At 36.0% G+C, this 12,924-nt stretch overlaps 1 long non-coding RNA gene across 3 annotated transcripts; it reads left to right on the top strand.

Moving 5' to 3' along the window:
• The first annotated feature begins 1,751 nt into the window (after positions 1 to 1,751).
• Positions 1,752 to 10,289, top strand: LOC123629753. 3 transcript variants are annotated; one of them, XR_006732207.1, is made up of 4 exons: positions 1,752 to 1,866; positions 6,507 to 6,694; positions 9,686 to 9,764; positions 10,187 to 10,289. It is a non-coding gene; the product is annotated as an uncharacterized LOC123629753 (long non-coding RNA). The 3 variants fall into 3 exon arrangements; XR_006732208.1 differs by having other exon boundaries at positions 1,771 to 1,827; positions 6,151 to 6,694; XR_006732206.1 differs by lacking the exon at positions 1,752 to 1,866 and having other exon boundaries at positions 6,027 to 6,694.
• Positions 10,290 to 12,924: the final 2,635 nt, after the last annotated feature.

The following is a 12,924-nucleotide window of genomic DNA, read 5'->3' as shown; positions in this document are numbered from 1 at the left end:
GAGCTCCTCCTTCAAGGAATCCTGAGTCTTCTTTGAACCTCAGGTGTGAGCACCATCTTGTGAAAAGCAAAGAACCCAAACTCTTTAAAATAATTAAAGAGGTTTATTCTGATCTGAACATGCATGACTGGCTCACCTGGAGCACATGGCCTCAGGAGGTCCTGAGAATATGTGCCCACACTACTGCGGTGCAGTTTGGTTGTATAGGTTCATGCAGGTAGGAACTACAAATAACTCCCTAAGTCAGTATGTGGAGGGTGTGTATTGTTTTCCCTGAAATGGCAGGACATCTTAAAGTGTGTTCTTATATGTTATATGTGCACTTACAGTTTCTTTGACTTGTAACTGGTTAAAGTATGAAGCTTTGTCTTAAGTCTTGGAATTTCTTAACTTAAGAAATCTGTTGCCCAGATGCGGTGGCTCACGCCTGTAATCCTAGCACTCTGGGAGGCCAAAGGTGGGTGGATTGTTTGAGCTCAGGAGTTCAAGACCAGCCTGAGCAGGAGCGAGACCCCATCTCTACTAAAAATAGAAAGAAATTATCTGGACAGCTAAAAATATATATAGAAAAATTAGCCGGGCATGGTGGCGCATGCCTGTAGTCCCAGCTACTCGGGAAGCTAAGGCAGGAGGATTGCTTGAACCCAGGAGTTTCAGGTTGCTGTGAGCTAGGCTGACGCCATGGCACTCTAGCCTGGGCAACAGAGTGGGACTCTGTCTTAAAGTATAAAAAATATAAAAAAATAAAAATAAAAAGAAATCTGTTAATGAGAGATAAGCCATTGGATGTTTACTGAAACTCAAGAGGTCTCTTATGTAAATTGAAGGCGTATAGGTTTGTTTTAGGCTATTTTCCTTCTATAGCCTTAGGTCTGTTCATGATTTGGTGTCTCACTGTCATAAAGTATGATGTCTCCAAAAGGATAAAGGTGCACCTACCGTTTCATAGCCAGTATCTGAGCCTTAGGTTATTTCTGCAGTGCCCTTTGCCAAGAGGACGTCCATTCCATCACAGCTGGGGGGATTAAGATTTTATTTTAGTTCATACAAACCTGACTGTAGAGAGTTGTTCTTTTTCTCTTGATCCACCACAATCACTGTGCGGCCTCTTCTGAAGCTAGTGCTCTGCGGAATTATTTACATTAAGCAGAAAAATATTATCACCTTGCTATGAATACCTGGTCTACTCCTAGCAACACCAAACCTTAACAGTGCTAGGTGAGTTTCCAAATATTAGAGGTTGCTTCTCTCTTCTTAGTGTCTCCTTTTGACCAAGCTAAAGTCAGGTTTCTGGATGTAAATCAATGACCATTTCTGTGATTTGCTAATCAGCTGCTTGTCTAGGGAGCATGGCCTATAGAAATACTAGGGCTTTTAATTCACCATCTTATAATAGGACATCTTTTTGTTTCTAAAGCATTTCATAGTCGTGAACTAACCTAAAATCATACCTACCACAACAATAAATATTTCTTTCTTTATCTTTTGGCAATTGATATATCTGAATGATGGCAATTAATGCAACCATCTGGAATTATTTTATTTCTGTGAGAAGCTTATATTTCAAGGCCTGATTTAAGTTTCTTATAGCATACTCAGCTTCATAATTTTTAGTTTTTTTAAATTATTAACCACATAAAACCACATTAAAATCAAGGTTGTTTTGTCTATAAGGTTTAAATTATTGTGAATAGTTCCCAAAATGCTGGCAAGTAATTGTTGGGTTCTTTCTTTAGGTGATGAACGAAGAGTGGCTGGATTCAGAGTGAAGCAGCAATGAATAGAGACCTTTGAAGATGAAAGCAGTAATATTTCACAGGATGCCAGGTGACTGCCAGTAAAAGAGTCTGTGGAGAATAGGAACCAGTAAGTGTAGTAGAAACTCTGGAACTAAATCAATGGAAGTTTTCATACATTTTTCTATTGCTGTTATAGATCCCAAACAAGGTGGATATGGCTTGGCCACTAGATCTAACAAAATACTGAAATAAGCAGTAGGTCTCTAATGATTCCCACATACTTGAGTCAGCACTTGGTCAGAGTTTTCATGAACAAAACATGAAAAAGGATTTGTGAGCCTAGAATCCTAGAGAAAAATCTGATAGTTTATATTTCAGTATTTATGTTTAAATAGCAGCATGCTTCTTTTAACTTGAAAAGTACACAGTTATTAAAACATACTTCTATTAATATGTTTTACTAATATATAATTAACCTAATATCAACTCTCTTTTGGATTTGCCAGGTTTGGAGCACTTTAATTTTTGCACAGAGGGAAGTAAAACTTACTTTTTTGTTGTTTTTAAATACCAAGGTTGAAGGACAATGGCTCTCATAACAGTTTTGAATTATTTAAAACCTAAAGAGTTTTAACAAACCTAATGATTCCTATTTTCCTTTGTTTTGTAGAACAAAATTACTGTTTTGAATTTTGGAAAGCTAAAACAAAAAATAGTAGTTACAGAAGACATGATATAAATCATAACTAATGTCAGAAATAATTTCATACATTTTAAAAACACTGTAACAATTGTAATTGAAAATAAATTATGAAAAGCAAACAAGACTTCTTTTTAAAAACTGATTTAGGAGTGTAAAAAACAATAACCAAAATTTAACAGAATTACAAGAAGAAACTTCCACATAAGCATAAAATAGCCCAGTCATTTTAAATAAAAATGTCACTCATTTTGTTTCTGCTTTATAAGTATTTATATAATAATTTAAAGGAAAGGACTTATAGGTTTAGACATACACAGATATATAAATATAAAAATTGGTAATAATAAAAATTCCCTATGGTTTTAACAAATAATTAACTAATCAGTATATTAAATAATACATATATATCATATTAAATTTGTCCTGTGGATAAACTATTAATTTCTTAAATAAGAAGGAAATCATATCTAGTTTCTTGTATACATATTTTCATGTCTCTAATTATCGTATCTTATATAATTATTTAAATTAAGTGTCTTCATATTAAATATAAATGTTATATATCATAAAATATAATTTATATATTATAAATGAAATTATATAATATTTATATTAAATATCATCTTTAATTAAAATAACCTTTTCCAGACAGAAAAAAAGAACTAGAGAATAAAAAAAACATGAATTGTTTTACTGTTTTTTCTCCATCAACACATATTAACAATTGATTAACAATTGAAATAGATGAATATACACATATTCACATACATATACACACACATACATATTTATTTGTGTTGTATAATTTTGAACATACTGTATGTGCATGCATATATATATATATATATATATATATATATATATATATATATCTCCTCTGAGGGCAACTGGAGGATATATATTTTGTCCTTAAGCCATTGCCATTCAAAAATAACAAGAATAGATATTATCATTATTTATAAGTGTTTTGTGTCTGTTTTTTACTAAGAAACTTTCCAGGCTTTCAAAACTTATTAATTAACTGAATGATTTATCTAAGATCTTAAAGGTAGATAAGGATAGGGAAATTGTAATTTATCTAATACATTAAATCCTTATGATTTGTAGCTTGTAAAAATATTATGAAATTAAAACGTTTAGAATGGCATCCATTATCATTTCATTTAGTTCAATATAAGTTGGTACATATAATTTTGTGTTTTAAGCAGTGATGAGATCAGTGGTAATTTACTTATAAATCCAATATAGGAAATTTATAAAATTTAAGTCACAAGAAATTTTACCCTCTTATTAAACAAACAAAAATATTGTTCCTAACATATGTTTCCATTGTAAGCTGATTTTTTAACATGAAATCATACCATACACTAAACTTTTTTGATGTTGAAACCAAAGCCATTACTTCTTAGCTCCTAACTATCGTAACAGAAGCTTACTATGTAAATAAGCTTTTAAGTGTCTACCAAAAGAAACACCACTTAATAACTTTTTTCTTCTTCCTTTTTACGTTTATAGCTTAATTGATGTATGATTAGCATACCCTAAAATTTGCCCACTGGAAATGTAAACTCAAAATGTTTATCAAATTGTTTTGATAAATTTGTACTTATGGAAACATCACCACAATCCAGTTTTAGAACATTTCCATCACCTGCAAAAAGTTCCTTCACAATCATTTGCAGTTAATCCCGTCTCCCACTCCCCACCTTAGAAAAATGCTGACCTACTTTGTCTCTATAAACTTACTTTCCTAGACATTGTATGTAAATGGAATCACACAATATGCAGACGTTTTTGGTCTGGCTCCTTTCACTCAGCATGTTTAAGTTTCATCCAGATTTTAGTACTTAGTAGTGTGCTTTTAATTACTGAATAGTATTCCATAGTATGTATATACCACATTTCTTTAATCATCTGCCAATTGATGCATATTTGGATTGCTTCCAGTTTGAGCCATTATGAACAACACTGCTAGAAACATCCACGTATGTGTCTCTGTATGAACGTGTTTTCATTTCTTTTAAAGAGATTCCCAGAAGTAGACTTACCAGGTTGTGTGGTAAGTCTAAGAAATTGCCAAACTGATTTCCAAGGTAGCTGTACCTTTTTACACTCCCACCTACAACATGTGGGGATTCCAGTTTCTCTGCATTCTCATCAACACTTGTTATTTTCTGGGTTACTGCAGTCATTTTAGTGGGTATGTAATAGTATATCATTATGGTTTTAATCTGAACTTCTCTAATGGTCAATAATGTTGAGTATTATCACAATGTGCTCATCATTCATAGGCCCATTAGCCATTCTTATATCTTCTTTGGTGAAATGTCTGTGCAAGTCTTTTGAACATTTTTTAGTTTTATTCTTATTGTTGAGGTTTACATGTTCTTTATATATTCTGGATTCAAGTCTATCATCAGATATATTATTTGTGATTTCATCGTCCAGTGTGTGGCTTGTATTTTAGTTTTCTTAATGGTGTCTTTAGAAGTGAAAAACTTTGTAATTTCTATAAAAATCCATTTTAATGTTTTCTTTTATGGACTATGCTTTTAATGTTGTCTGTATGAACATTTTCCACAACCCAAGGTAATGCATTTTTTCCCTATTTCTTATTGCAATTTTAAAGTGCTGGCTCTTACATTTGGATTTATGATCCACTTTCAGTTAGTTTTTATGTGCTGTGTGAAGTAATAATGCTTTTTTTGGCTTATGGGTATTCAATTGTTTCAGCACTATTTGTTAAAAGACTGTATAACTTTGTCAAAAATCATCTGACCATAAATTTAAACATTTTTTAAGGACTCTCAAATAATTTTCATTGATCTATATACCTGATCTTGTGTCAACACCATGATGTCTTGATTACTGGAGATTTATAGTAAGTTTTGAAAACAGGTACATAAGTCCTTCAACTTCATTCTTTTATGTAAAAAATGTGTCTTCATTATTTTAAGTCCTTTTCATTTCCATATAAATTTTCAAATCAACTTGTCTATGCCAATAAAAATGTCTACTGGGATATTTATAGGACTTGCTTTGAATTTAGAGTTTAATTTGGGTAGAATTGTGATCTTGACAATACTGAATCTCTAATCAATGAATACAAAATGTCTTTCCACTTATTCCTATCTTCTAAATTTCTCTCCGTGATGTTTTATAATTTTCAGTGTACAGGTTTACAAATTTTTTGCTAAATTTATTCCTATTTTATTCTTCTTCATACTATTTTGAAAGAAATTTTTATTTCATTTTGTTTATTGCTAGTATATAGAAACAATTGATTTTTGTAGTTTGATCTTGTATCCTACAGAGTTATTAAGCTCATTTATAACCTTAAAAATCATCTGACCATAAATTTAAGCAGAAACAGAAAAATAAATGCCGTATGTTCTCATAAGTGTAAACTATGGCTACACCAGGGCACAAAGAATGGTATAATGGAGACTTAAAAGGAGGGAGGCGGGAGGGGGTGAGGGATGAAAATTATTTATGGGGTACAATACACACTATTCAGGTGATGGGTACAAAAGCCCAGACTTCACTATATCACATATACATGTAACAGAATTCAACTTGTACCCTATTCTATCAAAATAAAACAAAAATGAACAAAATTTTACCATTAAATAAACATATAAATAAATAAATGGGCTACATGAGGGGTGGGAATCTCCTAGCGAGTGAGATCATTCTTGGCATTTTCAGGAAAAACTTGATGTCAGAAGCATCAATGTGAAAAACATCACTCCTCCATCCAGAAGAATTCAGGCTGCTTGGACTTATAGATGTGGCCAAAAGAGGGCCCAGCTCTGAGGTCATTAAGTTACTGAGCCCTTTTGATGACTCACTAGGACTAGATGTAGGACTTACCTCAGATATAAGCCCAACCCCTCCATTTCCAGAAGAGGAAGACCTCACAAGTCGGGACATCATTGAGAGATAGCAGAAAACTTTCCAATTTCATTGTGAGGAACAAAGCTGAGCTCTCTGATGGTTTATTTTCTAAGGACCTCTCTCAGGTGGCCACTTTCATTCCCACCACCTGAATTCTCTTTCTGCAGCCCAGGCTACAGTGGGAACTGCGTGGGCTTTCTCACTAAGAAAACCGACCTTGCTATGAAGCTCTCTCTGTCCGCGCATGTACGACGCATCTCTCACAGGCACAGCGATCCAGAAAACTCAAGTGGCCGTCTCCATTGCGGTCATCTGGACTTCCAGGCAAACAGGACACACAGGGGACAATGAGCAGGTAAGCTGAAGACTCTGGAAAGCAGGGCTGGCTCCGGACGAAATTTCTGGAAACCAAAGTGGCAAAGTGGAGGACTGTGGCAGCCAGAAACTGAGAAGTCATGGAGGATTAGGAAGCAGAGGGCAGGAAGCTGTAGAATAGATGAGACTCACTGGAAGTGGCAGGCAAGAGGGTGTCCTTGAGACATGACCACAGGAAGGTGGTCACAGCCAAAGGGCGGGTGCTGGAGCCCAAGTTCAGCCCTTCAAGTCCATGCGGGCTCTGCTGCACTCAAGCTCGGCAACCAGCTTTTCATCACTACCCTTTGCCTGCCCGGCCAATCCCCAACTCCGCTCCAGGTGCGTCACAATGTCACCCCTGTGACCTCACACTCCCCCACTCCTGACCCCACCCACCTGTTATTTCATGGAGGCAAGTCCTCCTCTCTCTGTCCCTGTGCCAGGGGCACCCACTAGCTTCACCCCTGATGTTCTTCGAGCCGTTCCCTCTCACCTAGCCGCCTCCACTGGTCCAGCGGAGCAAGATGTCCCAAGTTTTCAGGTGGCTCATAATTGAGGCTCATTCCCAGGATGCTGGGATGACTGGGCCCCAGGAGCCAAGCAGACAGGCTTCACAAAAACACAGGGTAGGAAGGGGTCGGAGACTTGCAGCTGTCTACTGTCCTGATTCTGCCACCAGCATTTGCCCCCCCTCCCTTTGAGGCACTTTCCCGGCCACGTCCATGAGTTCGGAGGGTGACAGTAAATCAGCTCGACCATAGCTGTGAGGAATAGGAACCAGGAGAAACTGAGCCCCCAGGTGTGCGCTCAGCTTTGGGGAGGCACAGCCTGGGGGCTTGGGTGTGGGGAAGAGAGTCTCTGAGGGCTGGGCTCCAAATTTGAGGATCAATTCAACAGTTCTTCCCCCACAGGAATCAAGTATTTTTTTTAATACTTTAATCTGTTGGGGAGCAGCCTGGATGGAATTAACATGCCACCTGGGGAGAAAAATTGATCAATGTCACACGTGCACAAAAAAGAGTATACTCATTCTATTTGACAACTTCATTTGATTATCCTAAAAAATAATGCATTGGAGGCACTGATAAAGTGGGTGTTAATAGGGTGTTATTTTTCGTTATCAACATTGTAAAACATATATTTCACAACCTATTAAAGTCTTACTAATTGTCATTTTCTTACATAAAAGTACATCTCTAATTCCTATGTTACCTACAGCATTTTTATCTCAACTACTGCAAAGTTTGCCTGTTGATGGGCAATTGGATAGTACTTTTTAAATAGTTAAATCAAGCTAATATTTGAATTTTTAAAATGACATTCACTGGGCCAGGCGCAGTGGCTTACACTTGTAATCCTAGCACTCTGTAAGGCCAAGGCAGGAGGATTGTTTGAGCTCAGGAGTTCGAGACCAGCCTGAGCAAGAGCGAGACCGCATCTCTACTTAAATAAAAAAAAAAAAAAATAGAAAGAAATTTGCTGGAAAACTAAAAATATATAGAAAAAAATTAGCTGGGAATGGTGGCACATGCTTGTAGTCCCAGCTACTTGGGAGGCTGAGGCAGAAGGATTGCTTGAGCCCTGGAGTTTGAGGTTGCTGTGAGCTAGGCAGATGCCAGGGCACTCTAGCCCAGGCAACAGAGTGAAACTCTGTCTAAAAAAAACAAAAACTTGATGTTCTTGAGCTTCATCTATGTTGAGACATATAGCTGGCATTTATTCATTTTCACTGCTGAACTTTATTTTATTGTATGACTATATTACCATTTATTGATTCAGTCTTCTTTTACCAAAATTAGGTTGTTTTCAGTTTGGGGCTATTATGAGTCATGTTGTATGAACATTCTTATACACATATTCTGTTGAATGAGTACTGTACTCATGGTCTGTTGAAATAAATTCTAGTGTTACAGAAATGCATAGGTTCAATACCTTACTCGATGGTAACCTGATTTCCAAAGTTACTTTACTATTACACCCCAACCAACATTAGATGAATGTTCAAGTTCCTCCAAATCCTGATCATTTTCACACATTTTAAACCTTATCAAAAAGATGGTGTACAAGGGTGCCTTATTTTGGTTTCAATTTTAATTTCTATTAATACAAATGAATTTTAGCATCATGTCATATACTTTGAGACAGTGTATTTTCTCTTCTGTGAAAAGCTTTATGTCACCTGACCATTTCTCCATAAGACTGTTATTTTTTAAATCTATTAAAGAGTCTATCGATTTCCCCATGATCTTCAATCCTCACTAACAGTAATATTTGTTACTCATGGAATCTCCATACAGTTCTCCACATTTCCTAGTTCCTTTTTGGATAGGTGGAACCATGCTTTTAATTTATGGGACAAGGTCTCTGAGCGGTCACTTTTAAGTCAAAGGACTTATGAGCTGGCACATGATCCTCTCGTTCTTGCTACTCTGGCCATAATGACCAAAACGACCACAAGGCTCCCAAACGTACAGCTACAAGATCATTAAGCTGCTTTTTGCCTGGATCCCTGAGTGATTCTGGGGAGCAGATTACGCATCCCACCCCCACCCACCCCAGCCAACTCACACTGGATTTGTGTTGTGAGAAATGTGAAGGAGAATCTGTTACTACTGTATATGCTAGTCTGACCTTGACTTAACTGCTCATTTATGAATCAAATTTCCAGGCAGGTAAAAGTTGGTTTTGAGCTCTGTGTTATGTTCCACAGGACCATTTATCTATCGCACAATGAACAGTATGTTATCTCAATGAGTATAAAGTGTTTTTTTATTTCAGCATATTATGGGGATACAAAAGTTTAGGTTATGTATATTGCCCTTTGCCTCCCTCCCCCAAGTCAGAGCTTCAAGCGTGTCCATCCCCCAGACAGTGCGCATCGCACTCATTATGTATGTATACACCCATCTCAGTAGGGAAAATCCCTGTACCTTCGTCTATCTTCAGGAGTGTTTTGACTATTTTTATTTTTTATTCTTTTATATATTTTTAGGATCATCTTCTCAAGTTCTGTGCCAGAAAAACCCCATTGAGATTTTGCCTGCAATTACATTAAATATATGATCACTTTGGTAAGAATTTGTATCTTTGCTCTACTGAATGTTTCATTAAAGAATATGTGCCCTACTGAATGTTTCATTTAAGAATATTTTATATCTCTGCATATTTGTTTAAAAATGTTTTTCAATATATTTTATAATTTTTTCATAAAGGATTTACACATCCTTTATTATATTAACCCCTAAATACTTCATATTTTCATGAAGTATTTTCTAAATAGTACCTGTTAAAAATTATTTCATACAATTGATCCCTACTTGTTTATGAATGTTCAATTAATTTTACATTTTGATATGTATCCAGCCACCTTATTAATTTTATTGTTTCTAATACTTAACTAAAATCTCCTTTAGATATTTAACATAAGCAATCATAGCATCTGTGAATAATGACAATATTTTTTATTCTTTCAAATATTTATCTTACTTCACAGATCCTGCCAGGATCGTCAGTATAATCTTGAGAAGAAATTATAATAGCAGGCATCTTTTCTAATCATTTAATATCCTATTAAGATGGGAGATATATATTTTGAATCTTTCCAGGGACTCAACTGGAAATTTTCATAATTAATTCAAGGTTAAAGATGCTTAAGTTAGAATTCAATTTAGGGGAGGTTTGTCAAAGATGTTAAAGGGCTCAAAACATTTGACCAAATCAAAATCAGAGAACACTGTAAAATAGTAGCCATTGATTTAACCAAAGTGATAATCAAAAGACTTTGAAAGCAGTACAGAAAGTTACATGGATGCAAAAACCTTCACCAGTAAGCTGGTAAACCCAGGCAAGAAAGTATGTTGAAGGGGTGATGCCACTGTGGGGGCAGGGGACATGCAGGGGACATGAGATACAGCCAACCCTCTTAGAGTATAGGAAGCTTGGTAATTTTTTACAGGATTTCACATGAACAGAAAAGAACAGAGAATAACATGACCACCTACTCCCCTGTTAACAAGTAAAAGATTACAAAACTCAATGTCCTCATGTATCTATGTAAAATCATCCCCTAGACAACAGTTCTCCCACTGTGGACAGCCACTCTCATCTGTGTTTGCTGATATTCTCTACTTATTTACATTGTTACTTCGTATGTTTGTATCTGTAAATGTGTATTTTTGGTTTGTTTGTTTTTATATCAATGGTAACATGTATGCTCTTCTGAAACTTGCTATTCTATGGTTTTGGGATTTATCCATGTTGATCTATATAGCTCAAGTTGGTTATTTTAACTGATGTGTAATATTCTAGTTTATACAACTACAATAATCTTCTCAATTGTTGAACATTTAAAATGTTTCCAATTTTCCATTACTATGTAGTGGTGAAATACAGTAAAATAATTTCACTATTATAATAAAAAATAATTTTTGCTAAAAAAAGAAAGTATGTTGACAACTTTGAAGACATTTCTAATTTTATAAAACTTTTCTTGTCATGTGAACTGAAAATTTGATTTAATTACTAAATATTTTGAGTGCTCATTTATTTAAACCAATTTTGCTGACTATACCAGATTTTATTATGTAGGCATTACATAGGACATAGTGCATGTGTATATGCATCAATATACCTAAATATATATATATATATATATAATGTGTATATATATATACACACACATAAAGGTCTTAAAGTTTTCATTTTAGAATTTCAGTCATGAGATAGTAAAACATATAAACTCGCCAGTTTATAAAAACCAGTTGGATCTAAATCATTTTTCTGACAAAATGAGATAAGGTTAAGATTTTTTTAAGTAGGCCATCTTATAAAGGCTGTCAACCAAATTTTGGGTAAAGCAGTTTGACTCAGTTATCAATATACTGGATTGTACAAAGAACACTTAACTGTGAAAATATGACTGAAATATGTGAGAAGGCTGAAAACAAGAGTTCTTCTGACAAGTTCTGACAGTTTCTTGGACTCAATTCTTCATCCTTGAAGATAATAATGTCACCATTTCTTTTACTATAGGGAAGGTGTCTTTATAGGAATTTTATGTTTTACTTTTAAAAAAGGTCTGAATGGCAAAATATTTCTTTAAAAAAATCTGCTGGTTTTCAAGAGGGTTTCCTTTTTTAATAAGCAGTCTGCCAGAATAGCCAAGGATTTTATAAAAAGAGTTTAGCTAAGGGAATGATTAAGAGGAGAAATTGTAAAAGGGGAAGAAAAAAGTTCCAGAAATAAGAGCCTAAGCTGGCTTTCAGATAATATTTTGTGGCCAGGTAATCTTTGGGTCTTGACTGATTTTTTTTTTTTTCAGCTTCAATGTATCAATGAGATGTGCGTATCTTATTTAGAGTCTATAATTTTATAGCCACAGTCAGCAGAGAGAGACCAAAAGGCTACAGGAGTCTACCCATGCCAGTTCCCTGTGATCCTTCCTATATAGCAAACACCAGGTCAGGGACTTTAACCAGCCCCAGCCCAAATGCTATCACCCAAGAATGGGAAATCTCTCTATTTTTCCAAATCTTGGAGGATCGTATTTTATTCTAGCTCTCCATGGACAGCCTCTTTTCAAACCACTCATATTTGAAAAGTAATTGCACCAACTTTAGGTATTCAAAAGAAAAACACATTTTCTAATAGATTTGGGAAAATAGCTTTATTTAGAGTCTATAATTTTATAGCCATGGTCAGCAGAGAGTTCAGTTGGCTGGTAACCCATAGGCCCAGCGGGTGCCATGCTCGGCAACCCTGATGCAGCCCAGGGTGAGCTCCGCCAGCCCACGTAGGGGCCTGAGTTGCAGCCACACATGCAGGACATGTGGGCAACAGAGCCAGAACAGCCCGGAGTCCGTGTGCTCTAGAGTGTGTCACTGGGGGAACGGTTTCCTGCTGGCGGTTGTGCTCATGTGCAGTGACGGCTCTCTGATGCATGCATGCACACTTGCTTTAACGGCTCTGGCGGTGCTTGTCCTTGCTTGGCTGTGTTTGGTGCTGCCTGGCGATTTGCTCCTGTCAGAAGTTGGAAACTGGGATTTCCCTTGTTGGAGGTCGTGGTCAGATCGAGTTGTCTTCATTGCACTGGACCCCTTCAGCAGCCCTGACAAGACCAGAGTGGGCCTGGAAGGCGAGGCAGGTGACAGCGCCTTCCTACAGCCATGGTACCACATCTGGAAAAAAGATCTCGGCAAAATTCACCAAGCTGCCAGCGCTGGTGACATAGCA

The sequence above is a fragment of the Lemur catta genome, unplaced genomic scaffold (genome assembly GCF_020740605.2).
Source record: "Lemur catta isolate mLemCat1 unplaced genomic scaffold, mLemCat1.pri scaffold_41_ctg1, whole genome shotgun sequence".
In the NCBI taxonomy this organism is placed as follows: domain Eukaryota; kingdom Metazoa; phylum Chordata; class Mammalia; order Primates; family Lemuridae; genus Lemur; species Lemur catta.
This window is presented reverse-complemented; position numbering and strand designations above follow the sequence as displayed.